At 39.6% G+C, this 17,863-nt stretch overlaps 1 long non-coding RNA gene across 2 annotated transcripts; it reads left to right on the forward strand.

Annotated features, from left to right (window-relative positions):
* Nucleotides 1-49: 49 nt before the first annotated feature.
* Nucleotides 50-15,039, forward strand: LOC108718264. 2 transcript variants are annotated; one of them, XR_005961661.1, is made up of 4 exons: nt 50-194; nt 953-1,106; nt 4,844-4,907; nt 12,713-15,039. It is a non-coding gene; the product is annotated as an uncharacterized LOC108718264 (long non-coding RNA). The 2 variants fall into 2 exon arrangements; XR_005961662.1 differs by lacking the exon at nt 50-194 and adding an exon at nt 815-869.
* Nucleotides 15,040-17,863: the final 2,824 nt, after the last annotated feature.

Here is a 17,863-nt window from a genome sequence, read left to right on the forward strand (position 1 = left end):
GTTATTGCTTGGTCGTTCTTGCGCTTTTTTTTCCCTAGCGGGTATTTCTTCTAACCACGTGACCGCTATAACTATTGAGCTGTGAATTCAAGTACGCAAGAAGTGGTAAAGGATTCTTGGCTAGTGGTGGCAGGCTGCGAACTCTTCGTAAGGACCTGCACATTAATTCCCGGGGTTGCTGACTCCTAATGTAGGTTAGGTTTGGTCCAGCTTATATCTTCTACCTTAGGCTTTGGGGTAGTTCTTTGTACCTCTCAACTTTCACTTCTTTATTGTATTGTATATCAGATCTGTATGTGCAGCGGGTATTTGTTTGTATCCACATGATAGATGTATAGCAGGTATCCATATAAATAATCTGTAAATGAAAAGAAAAAATGCAGGATCCTTAATATAAGTCAGCAGTATTTTATATATAATGAACTCCAGTCATGCCAATAACATAACTGCAGGAATTAGACTTTGTGTATTATAACAAACCGTTCATACCTCCCAACATTTTGGAAGTAAAAAGAGGGACAAAAATTTTTTTCCGCATGTAGCGCAGCAATTTTTTGACCACACCCCTTTCTGTGGCCACACCCCCTAATTACCATGTTTGTTTTACAAAATTTGGCAGGTTATGAAAGTTTGAAAATATTTCTCCTTATCTAAACTGTGTTTTTGTGTCTCAAAATTGTTACAAAGTATCTTATTTGCACCTGTTAGCTGTTCTGGGCTCTCTGCTAAAAGCCAATTAAGTGAGAAACTTTGTTTCTTTTCCTGGCTGTTCAGTGCAGAGAAAAGAGGGACTTTCCAGTACAAATGAGGGACTGCGGGTTGAGCTGTCAAAAGAGGGACTGTCCCTCCGAAAAAGGGACAGTTGGGAGGTATGCAAACCCTGGTATTCTCACACAAGCAGTACATTTTATTATAAAATTATGCTGAACATGAATTTTTCATCTACTTACAGCTTATAATGAAGCAGGAACAAGCACAGACCCCCTGCAGCTGCCAGCTTTGTTTTGCCAGCTCTCCAAGAGTAACCCAGTACCAAACACAGTACTGGAATAACTGGGCCATTACCAAGGAAACCAGCAAACAGCCTGCTAACCTCCTCACTGACGGTATCAATATATTCCACCACCCTGCCTTTTAATTGCTCTGTTTAACTCTGTAAGTTCTTGATCAGTGCAGGTCAGTGTGATGACGGCACATGATAAATAACAAAAGGTTTTAAAGGGATGTTTTTATTACAGGCGTGGGTCCACATTTTATTTAGGTAGAGGGATCCATTGCAGGGAATATATAGTTGTCAAGGTTTTCAGACAAAATTGTGTGTGCACACGTTGTTGTGTGCCCTGGCCTCAAAATTTGCGTGTGCGCACGCGGCACACACCTTTAGATGGAACATTGGTAACAAGCAGTCACTAAACATTCAGCCAAAATCTCCCCCTAACTGGTTTCAGGCTGGACCACTTAGCTCATAACAAGGTTACAGATATATAAAAACATTGGGGCAACAGTCACCCTGCTATAGTTCCAGGGGTACCCAGGGCACAAGAAGCACTCACCCTTAATCTCCCCCTAACTGACCTCCAGGCTGGGCCCCCTTAGCTCATAACAAAATTACACATATATAGAAACATTGGGGTAACACTCACCCTGTTATAGTTCCAGGGGTACCCAGAGCACAAATAAGCACTCACCCCAAATCTCCCCCTAACTGGCCTTCATGCTGGGTCCCCCTTAGCTCATAACAAGGTTACAGATATATAGAAACATTGGGGTAACACTCACCCTGCTGTAGTTTCAGGGAGCACTCACCCCAAATCTCCCCCTAACTGACCTTCAGGCTGGGCCCCCTTAGCTCATAACAAGGTTACAGATAAATAGAAACATTGTGGTAACAGTCACCCTGCTATAGTTCCAGGGGTACCCAGGGTACAAATAAGCACTCACCCAAAATCTCCCCCTAACTGACCTCCAGACTGGACCCCCTTAGCTCATAACAAGGTTACAGATATATAGAAACATTGGGGTAACAGTCACCCTGCTATAGTTCCAGGGGTACCCAGGGTACAAATAAGCACTCACCCCAAATCTCCCCCTAACTGACCTTCAGACTGGGCCCCCTTAGCTCATAACAAGGTTACAGATATTTAGAAACATTGGGGTAACACTCACCCTGCTGTAGTTTCAGGGAGCACTCACCCCAAATCTCCCCCTAACTGGCCTCAAGTTGGACCCCTTTATGTCATAACAAGGTTACAGATATATAGAAACATAGGTGTTATAGTCACCCTGCTAGTGTTCCAATAGTACCAAGGGCAGTCGATAAGTACTCAGCCCCAAGTCTCACTCTAATTGGCCTTCAGGCTGGACCCATTTAAACAAATAAAGAAACAATGGTGTTTTTGTATGCACTGAGTCCAAATATGTAACCATTGTCCAATCACCTTGTCTTGTCCTCAACACTTCTCCAGTATTTTGTGTAAACCCAACTGGACTATAGGGGAGGTTATTGTTCTCCATGGCATTGAACCTAGTAAGGAAGTCACCTTCTCTATCATGTTACTCTGGTGGAACCCAATGAGCAGGCTTAAGCTGGCCATAGACGCAAAGATCCGATCGTTCAAATCCTCGAACGATCGACTTCCCCATCTACCGACCTGCCACTAACCATTCAGATCAAATAAAGTAGAAAATAACAGATCAGCCAATGTTCTGCCCCTGACCCGGACAGCTGGTGACAGTCTCCCACTGAAAACTGTAAGATCGGCAATACACACAGAGATATTATCAGCAGCCGACAGAAATGACCGATCTCCGACGGACGAAAAATGTCGGGACTCTCCACACACAGTCCGAAAATCGTACGAATCCTCGATTCGTATGATCGGATCTTTGTGTCTATGGCCAGCTTTAGTTGGTAGCAGACAACCCACGTTTAGGTCCCATCCCAGGGTAAAGGATTCCTATTTCCTGAATGTAACACAACTAACACAATACTTTGCATGCTTTTGAGATTGACAGACCAGTAAAGTGAATCACAAAAATGTGCAAGGCATTTTGTTCCCTAGACTCCTGGCTGGGGGGCAGTTCATACATTGTTTAGGCATGAGGATGTTGACATCACACAGCAACCAAGTTAAACTCTTACCAGACTAATCCTACACTAACCATGCATTGTTCTCAGTGGGTGCCGGGTATTTGACACCATCCTATTTACAATGGGGCACCAGATGAGGCCAATAAATGACAGTCCCCAAGGACACAAATCACCTTGAGGAAGGCATCAATAAGAAGACAGGATCATAGTGACAAACAATGCTGTATCAATATATAGTGATTATGTTTGGCAAGCAGAGCAGCTTTTGCTAATGATATAGCAACATTTTACTTTACCCATTGCTTTAGCAGAGCCTGCAATAAAGCAAATACAAGTGGCTCAGAAATAATTCTAGGAGGAATATTCAAGCTGATATTTTATGACCAAGGGTCCCCATTTGAGAGAAATGTCCCTTATGTCTCTTGAAGATTAAAGATCCAGACTCAAGTCTAAAGGAGAACAGCAGGCTCAGTCACCTTTGGATGTTCTCTGAGATTATTTAGGATTTAATGTGTATTTTTCTATATTCTGTAAAATTTGTTTTTTTCCCCCCAGCCAAATGCATATACAGATATCAGCCAATTTGTTTGAGAAATGGTTGGAATGGGCCATTTTATCTGCTTGTTTACCCAGTTTTTGAATAGGTGCCACTGTTTTACTTCCTAGCAGCAGCCACCATCAGAAACTTTGCCAGTGCAACATATGGGGCTCCCTATCACATACTAAAACATTAAACTGTGATTTTAGGGTCCTAGAAATTCTGGGGTTTATCCTCTGTACCTGTAGTATTTGCACCTGAAGTCAATACTGGTTGGCCCATTGCCCTGCTTACCAGACCTACACCCACACAGTCCCCAACTTGCCCCAGTTAGGTTTGTATGGACTCATAGAACATGTCAACACCACTGCCCTCTGCTTGTGCCTCCACTTGCTCCCGTCTGGTAAACTCTGCTTACTCTGCCTCAGTGATGCCCAACCAGTGGCTCATGAGTAACATGTTGTTCACCAACCCCATGGCTGTTGCTCCCAGTTGCCTCAAAGCAAGAGTTTATTTTTGAATTCCTGTCTTGGAGGCAAGATTTGGTTGCATAAAAATCAGGTGTACAAACAGAGTCTCCTGTAGGCTGCCAGTCTACATAGGTGATAGCCAATCACACAGCCCATATTTAGAACCTACCCAGGAACCTTTTTCATGCTTGTGTCGCTCCCCAACTCTTTTTACATTTCAATGTGGCTCACGGGTAAAAAATGTTGGGGACTAAATCAGGTGCTTTTAACAACATAGTAGACTCACCACATCAAATGGGGGGTCCAAGTGCTCATGCCCCAGACCTTCAGCTTAAAGGAACAGTAACATAAAAAATTAAAGTGTTTTAAAGTAATAAAAATATAATGCAGTGTTGGCCTGCACTGGTAAAACTGCTGTGTTTGCTCCAGAAATATTACTATTGTTTATATAAATAAGCTGCTGTGTAGCCATGGGGGCAGCCATTCAGAGCAGAAAAGGCTTAGGTTAGATAGCAGTTATGCTCTGTAGAACATAATCATGTTATCTGTTATCCACTATTTAACCTGAGTCATTTAGCATTTTTTCGATTTCCTCCATTGATATTGGCTACTTCAATCTAGGTGTCCTAAATGTCTCAATGAGGAATATACAGTAACTTATCCTGCTTTTTATAAAATTATCCTGTAAATTATTCCTATTAATATTTATCTGCTAGCTAACTATGCTTTTTTCCTTTTTAACAGATAAGAAAACATTTCTGAGTACCACCCAGGGCTAGATAATTATTCCCTTTCCCATACATGCAGGGTGAGTTATTTTGTAACTTTTTGTAACTATTAATTGCCATTATGTTTCTAGTTCTACTGACTGCTGCTTTGTGAGTTCATTCTTCATAAGAAATTGTTACTGTGTCAATATGTTGCACTGTATGTTTACACCATTGATTTTGCAAACAGACTTCACCACATTTTTTATGGTTTTCTATACCTTTATTGGAATCGTGATCTTTTCACTATTTATGGACATTTTTCGGATACATCACTACGTGCACATGAAAGGCGAGATATGGACTTTTTTCTAATTATGTATTCTAATTAAGATGCAAATATTTTAATTGTTTTACCTATATATACCTTGTTCACCAATGATTCCGTATGCTTGAGAAAGGGGCATGTCCCCGAAACGTTGCACTTCCGCACTTTTGAATTAAAGCAAGGGTTTCCCTGCAAGCAAGCCTTGTGTGCCGGTATCTTTGTTTCTTGACTCCATGGCTACACAGCAGCTTGTTTATATAAACTATATATATCTGTTATCTACTGTGTATCCTGTGCTTGAATGGCTGTCCCCATGGCTACACAGCAGCTTGTTTATATAAACTATAGTAGTACTTATCTGTTATCTACTGTGTATCCTGTGCTTGAATGGCTGTCCCCATGGCTACACAGCAGCTTGTTTATATAAACTATAGTAGTACTTATCTGTTATCTACTGTGTATCCTGTGCTTGAATGGCTGCCCCCATGGCTACACAGCAGCTTGTTTATATAAACTATAGTAGTACTTATCTGTTATCTACTGTGTATCCTGTGCTTGAATGGCTGCCCCCATGGCTACACAGCAGCTTGTTTATATAAACTATAGTAGTACTTATCTGTTATCTACTGTGTATCCTGTGCTTGAATGGCTGTCCCCATGGCCCACACTAACGCACAAGCCCCACCCCAGATCCCGCCCACTCCACCCAAGCCCCAGTCCATCCTGCCCAAAGACCACACAGACATCCCCCACACACAAGTTATAAAAAGCTATTGATGGTCAGGGCCCCCTTATAACATAAAAAAAAACATTGGTGCCAGGGCCCCCCTTACAAGTTAAAAAGAAATTGGGACCCCAAAATTTTTAAAAAAAATAAAACATTTGTGGCAGGGGCCTATAGAATATTAAAATAATACATTGGTGGCCAGGGGATTAAAATTGGTGTTCAGTAGAATTGAACTCGTGGCTTCAGGACTTCAACTTCTCCTCCTTTCGTGACTTCGGGTCTTTTCGCGCTTCAGGACTTCAATTTCGCTGTTTTCGTGACTTCGGGTCTTTTTGCTGCTTCGGGAGTTCGGCTTCGGATCTTTTCGGGGCTTCAGGTCCTTTGGCTGTTCTTGGCACTTCCTCATTTCGGCTGTTCGGGATGGCCGCAGGCTTCGGCGCTCTCAAGGGGGGCCCGGCTCTTTTCAAAACTGCAGCACTGCCCCTTCATGCCCGGGCCGGGACACTTGTCCCCCCTGCCCCCCCTGATGGCGGCCCTGCTTATCTGTTATCTACTTAGTATCCTGTGCTTGAATGGCAGCTTGTTTATATAAACTATAGTAGTGTTAGTACGTGATATTTTCACGTACTAAAAACACTTTAAAACACTTTCATTTTTTGTGTTCACAATGGGATATTTTCCAAAAAAAAACAAAAAACTTTTTGTTTTGTTTTGGAAAATAAGCCTGTGTTGCTGGTTCTTTTTTGGGGGAAATTTAAAAAATATATATATATATATATATATATATATATATATATATATATACCAAGTCCAAAGGTGCACACCGTTGACTCCGTAATAGCCTGGGTGCCAGCAAAAAGGTAATAGATATTCGCAGGAACAGCGACACTCACAGGATTTTCTTTGCGGGTAAAAGTATGTTTATTCCACTCAACGTTTCGATCCCTCACAGGGATCTTCGTCTTCGTTTGTAATCTCCTGACGAAGATCCCTGTGAGGGATCGAAACGTTGAGTGGAATAAACATACTTTTACCCGCAAAGAAAATCCTGTGAGTGTCGCTGTTCCTGCGAATATATATATATATATATATATATATATATATATATATATATATATATATCTGTATTTACTATTTTGTGGTCGGCACCCAGGCAGAATATACTGAACTATTGTGAGTGCCGGTACATATTTCTATTTGAGAAAGTCTGTGGAACAGCCGAAACGTTAGTTGTGCCTTTTAGGGCATTGTTAATAAAATTTGTTTGTTCCTGCTAAGACCTGTGAGTGCGACTTCTACTTATATATATATATATATATATATATATATATATATATATATATATATATATATATAGTGACAAGTGAACCTATTTAAGTTTTTATAACCCTGGCATGTATTTCTGTGTGCAGTCTTGCTTGACAACCTTCTAAAAGAGTGTGAGTGAGTGCTGTACAATGAGGTTACCCTCTTGTGACCTCTGAAGAGCATTGAGTATTATCCAGAATGCTTGATTCCTGGGCATTTCCGGATAAGAGATCTTTTCATAATTTGGATCTCCATGCTTTAAATTGACAAAAAATTTTTAAAGAATTAAAATAGACACAATAGTATTTATTTACCTCCAATTAGGAATCATTTTATCTTAGTTGGGATCAAGTACAAAGTAAAGGTATTGGACATGGGGCTTTCCAGATAATGGAATCTTAATACCTAAGTCTACAAGAAAATCATCTAAACAATAAATAAACCCAATCGGCTGGTTTTGCTTCCAATAAGGATTAATTATATCTCAGTTGGGATCAAGTACAAGCGACTGTTTTATTATTACACAGAAAAAAGAAATCTTTTTTTAAAAATTTGGATTATTCAGATTAAATGGAGTCTATGGGAGATGGGCTTTCTGTAAACGGATCCTATACCTGTACTAATTTTGCTATTGGCGAGAAAAAGGAAACATTTCAAAATGTTGATTAAAATGGACTCTATGGGAGATGGCCATCCCATAATTCTGAGCTTTCTGGAAAACATTGACATAACAGATCCCATACCTGTATCAGTTTCTTCACTTATTGACATTTCCTCACTACACACTGTTAAGGGGCGCCAGAAAGCACCCAATTTACAATCAACTCTGTCTTCTGAACAACTGCCACACTGGCTACAAAAATTCCCCTGTTGCCCAGAACTGATTCCTGTAAAATGCTAAATAATTACTGAAATAAACACGCTAAGCCCCATGACTTCCAGCTTCATTATATTGGCCTCGTTGACTGACAGCACATTGTGTTGCCGGAGCTGCTGAGCTCTCAGACCTCCCACAAGAAGAGGCGTCAGGGATTTGCTACAGCAAACAGAACATAATACTAGTGAATGCAGACGTACCGGGGTAAGAACAAAGATTCAGAGTTCCAACAGAGTTTCTAAACTTATGGAAAGCGCTCTGTAGATCGGTGTTCTATTAGTCTCTTTGATCAATTATTAAGGTAAGAAATGTTTCATTTTCTCATTTGCTTTTAAATAGGATGTATTTTAAAATAATTAGCCAAAAGGGTAAATATTTAATTTTTATGCATCTGATTGGGTGGAAAATTGATGGAAAAAAAAAAAGACACCTTGTATTATCTGCTGCCTATCCATCCGCTGAAATACACAGCGGTCCTTAATGGCTTAGAATGTTTTTTTGTGCTGAAAACATTTATAAAGAAACAAAACACAAGACACGGATGTACAGTAATTGTACTGTGGTCAATCCACATGGCATTTCTGCTATCTTTACATTGACTGTGTCCATGATTTTGTTTGGCTGCTTGAGCCTTGATGTAGTGTTGCCAATGGGGGGTGTATTATATAAAAAGCACTGGTTGCTAATTATTTATTGCCCACCATAGCCACTGTATGCTGAACAGCCAAAAAACTATACAGTATGACACCCCATGGGATGATGAACCACCAAATTTGGTGCCAAATAAGCACACGGGAACTCAGTAGAATACAGAGCACATGGGCTGAATACATGTCACAGTGTATGAAAGAAGACATTTTTTAGATGTGGCAACCCGCACTGCTGTTCCTCCTAAAGCAATAGATGAAAATATCCACTTAAGCAACTGGATATTAGCCAAATGTGATGACCCAAGTGATGGGCTAAGCTGATCTATCGGCTGTTGATCTTCCTAGTCTAGTGATGCCCAACCAGTAGCTCGTGAGCAACATGTTGCTCCCCAATCCCTTGGATGTATCTCCCAGTGGCCTCAAAGCAGGTGCTTATTTTTGAATTCCAGGCTCGGAAGCAAGTTTTAATTGCATAAAAACAAAGTATAGTTCCAAGAAGAACCTCTTGTAGGCTGCAAGTCCACATAGGGGCAACCAAATAGCCAATCACAGCCCTTATTTGGCACCCAAGGGACTTTTTCATGCTTGTGTTGCTCCCCAACTCTTTTTACATTTGAATATGGCTCACGGGTAAAAAAAAGTTGGGGACCCATGTCCTAGACCAATGATCAGATCATATAAAGACCCATAGGCTTAGAATTACAGTACATCCATGACCATGCGGTCTTCACCCAATGGCATATCCTAGCTTTCCAAATCAGTATCTCAGTGAGCCCCATTCTCATGTCGACTGGGCAATTTATCATTACAGTTCAAGAAAAGTTCCATATAAACATCTTACACTATGGGGGTTATTTATTAAAGTTAGAATGCCAAAAACTCTACAAATTTTAGTTTTATTGACTATAAGGGGCAGATTTATCAAATCCGAATTTTCTGTAAAAAAAAACCTCGAATTTTTCGTAATTTATTATACCCCGAGGATCTCAGATTTGCCGAGGTTGTATATAAGTCAATGGGAGAAGTCCCGATGATATTCTGATCTGTGCTGGGTTTTGTGCAAAAATCTGAAAAGGTTGTGGTTTTCGAGCACAAATCAGAAAAAATAAGAGTTTTCGGGTGGAAAATCTAAAAAATATGTACGATTCGAATTTTCGCATGATTTTCTCAAGTTTTTTCCCTGCACTAGAATTTTTTTAAGAAAATGTATTGATAAATAAGGAGAAATAACCTGTGCAAATTTGGTTGGAGCATATTTGAGAAAATAATGAGATAAATTCAGATTTTGATAAATAACCCCCTATGAGTAGTAGTGTGTTCTTTGTAAAAGTACTGGCAGTGATTTATAGTAGAAACCAAATTTTACGCACCCAGATTTAGTGTTTTCCCAGAAATGATGCTGTTTTCACGGTTCCCATACAGGCAAATGGCATCTTCCCCCTCCCCTGGATTTTACTGAAATTTATGCCGTTTTGACTCAGCTTTGTCATTTTACTTAGAATTTCAGAGACAATTTCAATTTCAATAAGTTTTTCTTGAATTCATCAAACTCGCAGAAGGGTAATAATTTGGCTTATGTGAGACCAATCAGGGTTAACATGTTGAATAACATAGGGGCAGGGGGGCCCAGGAGGTATAGGACAGAGACTGATTTTGGTTTTTTTTTTGTTTATCTATCATTCTTACATCTTCTCATTTACATTTGAGATTCAACTTTCGAACCTGAGAACCATTGAAGTCAAAAGGCGTATAATATGTTTGCAGGAAAATCTTTCTATCACTACACATAGAGGCAATTTGTGAGGGATAAAAAAACCCCACAAAAAAAACTATGACAAAGCATATTAACCATGACCAAGGGGCAGATTTACCTAGGGTCGAATATCGAGGGTTAATTAACCCTCGATATTCGACTGTTGAAGTAAAATCCTTCGACTTCGAATATCGAAGGATTTTGCGCTATTCCTACGATCGAACGATCGAAGGAATAATTGTTCGATCGAACAATTAAATCCTTCAAAAGATTTTAATCCATCGATCGAAGGATTATCCTTCGATCAGAAAATTGTTAGGAAGCCTATGGGGACCTTCCCCATAGGCTAACATTGGCCTCGGTAGGTTTTAGGTGGCGAACTAGGGGGTCGAAGAAATTTTTAAAGAGACAGTACTTCGACTATCGAGTGGTCTTATAGTCGAACGATTTTAGTTTGAATCGTTCGATTCGAAGTCGAAGGTAGTAGTCAAAGGTTGAAGTAGCCCATTCGATGGTTGAAGTAGCCAAAAAAAACATTTGAAATTCAAACTATTTTTCCTCTATTCCTTCACTCGAAGTATATGGGCCCCCAAATGTTTTCATTCTTGAGCATATCAGCAAGAAAATAAGAAATCAGCATATAATTAAAAGAACAGTCAAAAATCATATTGTTCCATTTATTTTTAAACAGGGTGAAAAACTGAGAAAAAATTTAATAGAATCTTAAGAAATCTAAAGACACAATTCCCTCAGACTTTCAAAGAAACTCAACAGATTTTACATGGCGAGTTTTGCCATGCACATTTTTGTGTATTATTTCTTTCCTGCTGTGCTTTTACACTCAACAAATGGCAAATACTCGAGTGTGGTAAGTCTCTCGTGTGAGATTTGTCAAGAAAAATCAAGAATAATATTCCAATTTTTCTCAATCTGCATCTTAGTTTATTTATTTGTAAAGTGTTGTTTAAACAGGTGATAAATGAAGTACGAAGCCATGAAATATATAATAAACAGGAGACATTGATTATTTTGTATAGCTGAACATAATATTATATTATAACAAATAGTACACAGTCAGGTTTACCAAAGAATGATCGGACAATTTTCTTTAAAACATCTCCAATACCAAGTTCATTTGTATAGGATTTGGAGTACTTGGTTTTCGGGATCACATTTTGTCCTATTTTGCATAAATTGAGATTTTTTTTCTGATCACAATTCATCACATTCATATTTGTAATATCTGCATCTCACCAGGTTATTGGTGCCGAGATATTTATTGTTTACGATTTCTTTTTAAAATGAAGTCAGTCAACTTTCTTGAAATCTTAAAGGTATCCATACAGAGAGAAACCTTGCCAAACGAGCAGATCTCTCCCCGGTATGCCCACCTTGAGATGGGCAATATTAGGCTGATCCGATTTTGGGCCCTAGGGCCTAACAATCTGATCGCAACAAGGAGAATACGGGCGGTTGAATCAAGGACTGCATCAGCCAGATATGATTGGGGAAGCCTCGGAAGGTCCCATACACTGGCCAATAAGCACTGCCCATGTAGCTTATTTTGGCCCATGCATGGGGACCTTTAGCTACTTACTTGACATGGGGACCTTTAGCTACTTACCCCATGGATTTCTCTAGATTACAATTTTCAAGATTTCTTTCTTGATAAAAAAAATGCAAATTTCAAAAACTTGAACTTGACATGGGGACCTTTAGCTACTTACCCCATGGAGTTCTCTAGAAACATGGCAGCTTTTAACAATGTTTTTCATTACAATTTTCAAGATTTCTTTCTTGATAAAAAAAAATGCAAATCTCAAAAACTTGAACTTGAATATAGTAGAGATTAGATTTTAGTTTCTGTGCCATGGTTACACAGTGCCTTAGGGTGTACACACATAGCCACAGTTATCCCAAAGTCAGAAAAAGTCCAGATAGCTACATCGCTACTTTTTTGTCATAAATGAATTGTAAACAGTTTTACTATATAAAAACATTTTTTTAACAACGAACCTTCTTATCTCAAACAGAGTTTTCTGCCAAACTGCATTCATGGATCAGATTATAAAACGCAGGCCCAAGACATGGGGACCTTTAGCTACTTACCCCATGGACTTCTCTAGAAACATGGCAGCTTTTAACAATGTTTTTCATTACAATTTTCAAGATTTCTTTCTTGATAAAAAAAAAATGCAAATTTCAAAAACTTGAACTATATAAAAAAAATTTTTTTAACAATGAACCTTCTTATCTCAAACAGAGTTTTCTGCCAAACTGCATTCATGGATCAGCCTATAAAACGCAGGAACAAGACAGCTCCAGCACTAAGTGAGGTATACATTCAGAATAAGAGAGAAGAAGAAAGTCTATGTGCAAAGCTGGATGGGATGCACTACAAGCACCATGCAGGACTGAGAAGGATGAGGCAAGATATTGATCAAATTGCAAGGCAACGGCACAGTTTGCTAACCCAAAGGGCTGTTACCCCACGATCAACACTAGAGCACATCATGAGTGAAATTCAGACTTTCAAACAAAACAAACACTGCAAACAGAGGACACTGGGTCATTTACCAGCTAGTACAGAGATAAGCGTTCAGGCAATTGATGTGTATTCAAAATGGCCTCCTTCTTCATCCGGGTCTCCAGATATGAAGAATAATGGAAAAAGGCAGAGTTTCTCTCTGTCTACACCAGAAAGAACTTCTATGAACAGGTTGCCAAGTGCAACAGATAATAATGTTGAGTCTTCCGAGAAAGACATTGTTTGGAAAAAGAGGCCTAACTCTAGTTTGATGCAGAGGGCGGCAAGCAGGACTGACCTGTTGACATACAAGGAGCTGGGTGGAATTGCCCGACTGGAGAGTATTTCCATAAGGGAAGCTGAAAAGAGAGAGAAGCAGACGCTTTTGGCCAAACAAAGACACAGCAAGTCTCTTGACATTGAAATGCGGCAAAAAATTGATAATTTCTTTAGGAAACTGGAGTCACGTTGAGAAGTTCACAGATTTACTAGAGAGGTTTATCTGGGATCATTGTGCTTTGCTAATTCAGTTCTATATTCTGTTAAACCAAAGCAAAATGATATGTTAAAGGGGAACTATCCCGAAAAATGTATATAGACTTCATCATACTGAAATAAGAAACGATCTAAATATGATCAATTAAAAATTTTGTACAGTTTCTGAAATAATAAAGTTTATGTTCACTGTTCCTCTCTCGGCATCTGTTTCTCTTCATTCAGTCTTTTTGTAGCAGTTGGATGTCAGATGTTGGCTGCATTGGACCTAAATGTCATTCAAAATCAGACTCCCAACTCCTGCATGAAGAGAGAGTGAAGAAAGGAATAGGGAGAGCGAAGATTAACTTGATTATTTCAGATACAAGTCAGAATTTGCAATAGATAAATCATTGGCGACACTGGTGCCACTGCATCAAACAATGAAATTCCATACATACTACTTTGTGGCAGCAGTTTGGTGAAGACCCGTACCTTTTTCAGTCCAATAACACCTCCATGCAGGTCTGCTGAGATGGGAGTGGAAGAATACACAGCTCCCTGATATCAACTCACCTAAACCCCTGTGGGGTGAATTGGAAATCTGAGCCAGGCCTGATACCATCACCACCCAACCCCTTAGACATGAAAGGGAATTAAATGCCACCTTACAATGTATCTAATGGGCAGTGGCGTAACTAGATGTTGCTGGGCCCCACAGCAAATTAATTTTAGGGCCCCCAACATATCCAGTGTTTGTCCTGTTTTAACAATATATGTTCAAATTGCTCATCAATGAGAGCCTCATGGGGCCCCCTGTACCTCATGGGGCCCCCTGTACCTCCTCGGCCCCCCTGCAGCCGCAGGGTCTGCTTACTCTGTAGTTACGCCCCTGCTAATGGGTAACTTTCCAAAAGGGGTTGTTAAAGCAGCAAAGAGAGAACCAACTATTTAATCCCCTTGGTTTAGGAAAGAGATGTTGGACAGGTAGGTGGACGCGGAGTCTAGTATTTTGTTAGAGAGTAATAGGGTTATTTACAAAACTCCGAATGCAAAATTCACGAAAAATTTGTGATTTTCTTTTTTATAAAATGGGCTTTTAAAAAAAATCACAAATTTTTAGAAATTTATTAAGCCCCGAGGTTGGAAAAGTTCGAATCTAAAAAAAACGGCATCTCAGACCCATCGAGGTTGCACATAAGTCACTGGGAGAAGTCCCATGATTTTTTTGATGTGCGCTGGGTTTCGTGCAATACCCCAAAGTTTTCGGGCAAAAATCCGAGTTTTTGGGTGAAAATTCCGAAAAGATTTTTTTCTTGCAAAGCAAATTTTCAGGAAAATGTAATAATAAATAAGCATAAAAAACCCGAGCAGATTTGATCTGAGTTTGTAGCAGAAAATATTGAGATAAATTTGAGCGCCCTCTCCTGTGCAGAAATATATGTTACAGTGCAAGCCTGCAGACTTTTGTCCATAGTTACATAGTTAAATTGGGTTGAAAAAAGACAAAGTCCATCAAGTCCAACCCCTCCAAATGAAAACCCAGCCCCATACACACACCCCTCCCTACTTTCACATAAATTCTATATACCCATATCTATACTAACTATAGAGTTTAGTATCACAATAGCCTTTGTATTATGTCTGTCCAAGAAATCATCCAAGTCCCTCTTATAGTCATTAACTGAATCAGCATCACAACATCACCCGGCAGTGCATACATCATTTATTACATAATATAAAACAAACATCACAAACTCATCAATGGAATTTATTGACTGAACTTTCAGCAGCAACAGGCGTAAACAAAGAAAGTCATATAACTATAGAACATGTGTCTGATTTATTGTGTCAGACATACCATCAGTTATTAATCATTTTAAGATATACAGTATACACGTATACATCCCTTATTCTTGCCATACTTGCCATAAAGAAGGCATGGTAGGGTCAAGCCATTATCAAACATCAAAGAATCAAGAGATTTTGATTGACATGATAATAGCACAGGTTGGGCAGTTGTTTTTACTGAGAGTCAGTGAAGGGTGCTGCCAATGGGCTGTGCCCAGCTTTGATAGAAGCAAATTCAGAAGCTACAATCAGGGCACACAAGGAAGTATCATCTCTGGCACAATGGAGAACATAAAGAAAGTTACCTGCAGGAACATGTATTATACATGTGGTTCATGTGCTGACATACTTTTTCTATGGCTACAGGAACATAAAAGAACTCCCCCATATCAAATTCACTGAGAAGTGTCAATATGTGAATATAATCGCTTACCTTGGACCCAGGCCACTGAAATAGTTGCCAGACTGGGGTACTTTCCCTTGAGCACCACACTGCCATCTCTGTGATTCTCTTTGCTGTCCTGGAGAGCCCACATGCACAGCAGAACTTTAAAGGGATCCTGTCATGGGAAAACATGTTTTTTTTCAAAACACATCAGTTAATAGTGCTGCTCTAGCAGAATTCTGCACTGAAATCCATTTCTCAAAAGAGCAAACAGATTTTTTTTATATTCAATTTTGAAATCTGACATGGGGCTAGACATTTTGTCAATTTCCCAGCTGCCCCCAGTTATGTGACTTGTACCTGCACTTTAGGAGAGAAATGCTTTCTGGCAGGCTGCTGTTTTTCCTTCTCAATGTAACTGAATGTGTCTCAGTGAGACATGGGTTTTTACTATTGAGTGTTGTTCTTAGATCTACCAGGCAGCTGTTATCTTGTGTTAGGGAGCTGCTATCTGGTTACCTTCCCATTGTTCTTTTGTTTGGCAGCTGGGGGGGAAAAGGGAGGGGGGTGATATCACTCCAACTTGCAGTACAGCAGTAAAGAGTGATTGAAGTTTATCAGAGCACACGTCACATGACTTGGGGCAGCTGGGAAATTGACAATATGTCTAGATTTCAAAATTGAATATAAAAACATCTGTTTGCTCTTTTGAGAAATGGATTTCAGTGCAGAATTCTGCTGGAGCAGCACTTTTAATTGATTCATTTTGGGAAAAAAAAATTTCCGCATGACAGTATCCCTTTAAAGTTCTCTACTGTGCATGTGGGCTCTCCAGGACAGTGCAGAGTATCACAGACAGTGTCGGACTGGCCCATCAGGATACCAAGAAAACTCCCTGTGGGCCCAGGTGTCAGTGGTTCCTCATACTTCTAAACATTTGGGCCTATGTCATGGTCAATCCCTACATCTTTGAGAATAAATAGGCTAAATAGATGGAATAAAAAATGATAGTATGTTAAGAAAAGAGACTAGGAGAATAGAAGTTGAGTGAGGAGAGGAATAATAATAGTACTGAGAGTGGGCCCCTGGTCTAAGGTTTTTGGGTGGGCCCCTGGTGTTCCAGTTCAACACTGATCACAGAGAGATCAGCAGAGATGGTGATGTAACACTCAATGAATAGTACTCATGGCCAAAGCACAGCAAATAGGAGCAATGGCCCGGGGTCTGGTAAGTGATTATATTTTAACTTGTCCTTTAAAAAACAAATTGTGTAGATCAATGACATGAATTGCTTTATAACATCTGAACTATATTACGAGGCAGTAGAAACGTCAAGGCATGTAGTCACTTTTATTATATAAAAAAACGGACATCTTTGACTAGGGACCTAAAGCTGGTTTTGAAAAGATGCTCTCATGCGAAAATAAAGAATTGCACAATTAACAAACTTATACAGTGATTTTTTCCCCTCTATTTAAAAATGACATAAAAAGGGTTAAGCACACTCCAGTGATTATCACTAACCTCAGACCCTGGGGAATTATTATGTTAAACACTGTGCCACCATCTTGTCTCTTGTCCCAGGGATCCTTTGCAGGTGATTTGGGAAGTGGAGTAACACCAAAAAAGTGTTTTAAAGTAATGAAAATATCATGTATTGTTGCCCTGTACTGGTAAAACTGATCTGTTTGCTTCAGAAACACTACTATAGTTCATATAAACAAGCTGCTGTGTAGCAATGGCAGAAATTGAAAAAAGGTTTATGTGGCACAGGTTAAATAGTGGATAACAGATAACTCCATTATGTTCTACAGAGCTTATCTGCTGTGTAACCTGAGCCTTTTCTCCTTTGAATGGCTGCCCCCATGACTACACAGCAGTTTATTTATATAAACTATAGTAGTATTTATCTGTTTTCTACTGTGTATCCTGTGCTTGAATGGCTGCCCCCATGGCTACACAGCAGCTTGTTTATATAAACTATAGTAGTACTTATCTGTTATCTACTGTGTATCCTGTGCTTGAATGGCTGCCCCCATGGCTACACAGCAGCTTGTTTATATCAACTATAGTAGTACTTATCTGTTATCTACTGTGTATCCTGTGCTTGAATGGCTGCCCCCATGGCTACACAGCAGCTTGTTTATATAAACTATAGTAGTACTTATCTGTTATCT

This window comes from Xenopus laevis, chromosome 5S, assembly GCF_017654675.1.
Source record: "Xenopus laevis strain J_2021 chromosome 5S, Xenopus_laevis_v10.1, whole genome shotgun sequence".
In the NCBI taxonomy this organism is placed as follows: domain Eukaryota; kingdom Metazoa; phylum Chordata; class Amphibia; order Anura; family Pipidae; genus Xenopus; species Xenopus laevis.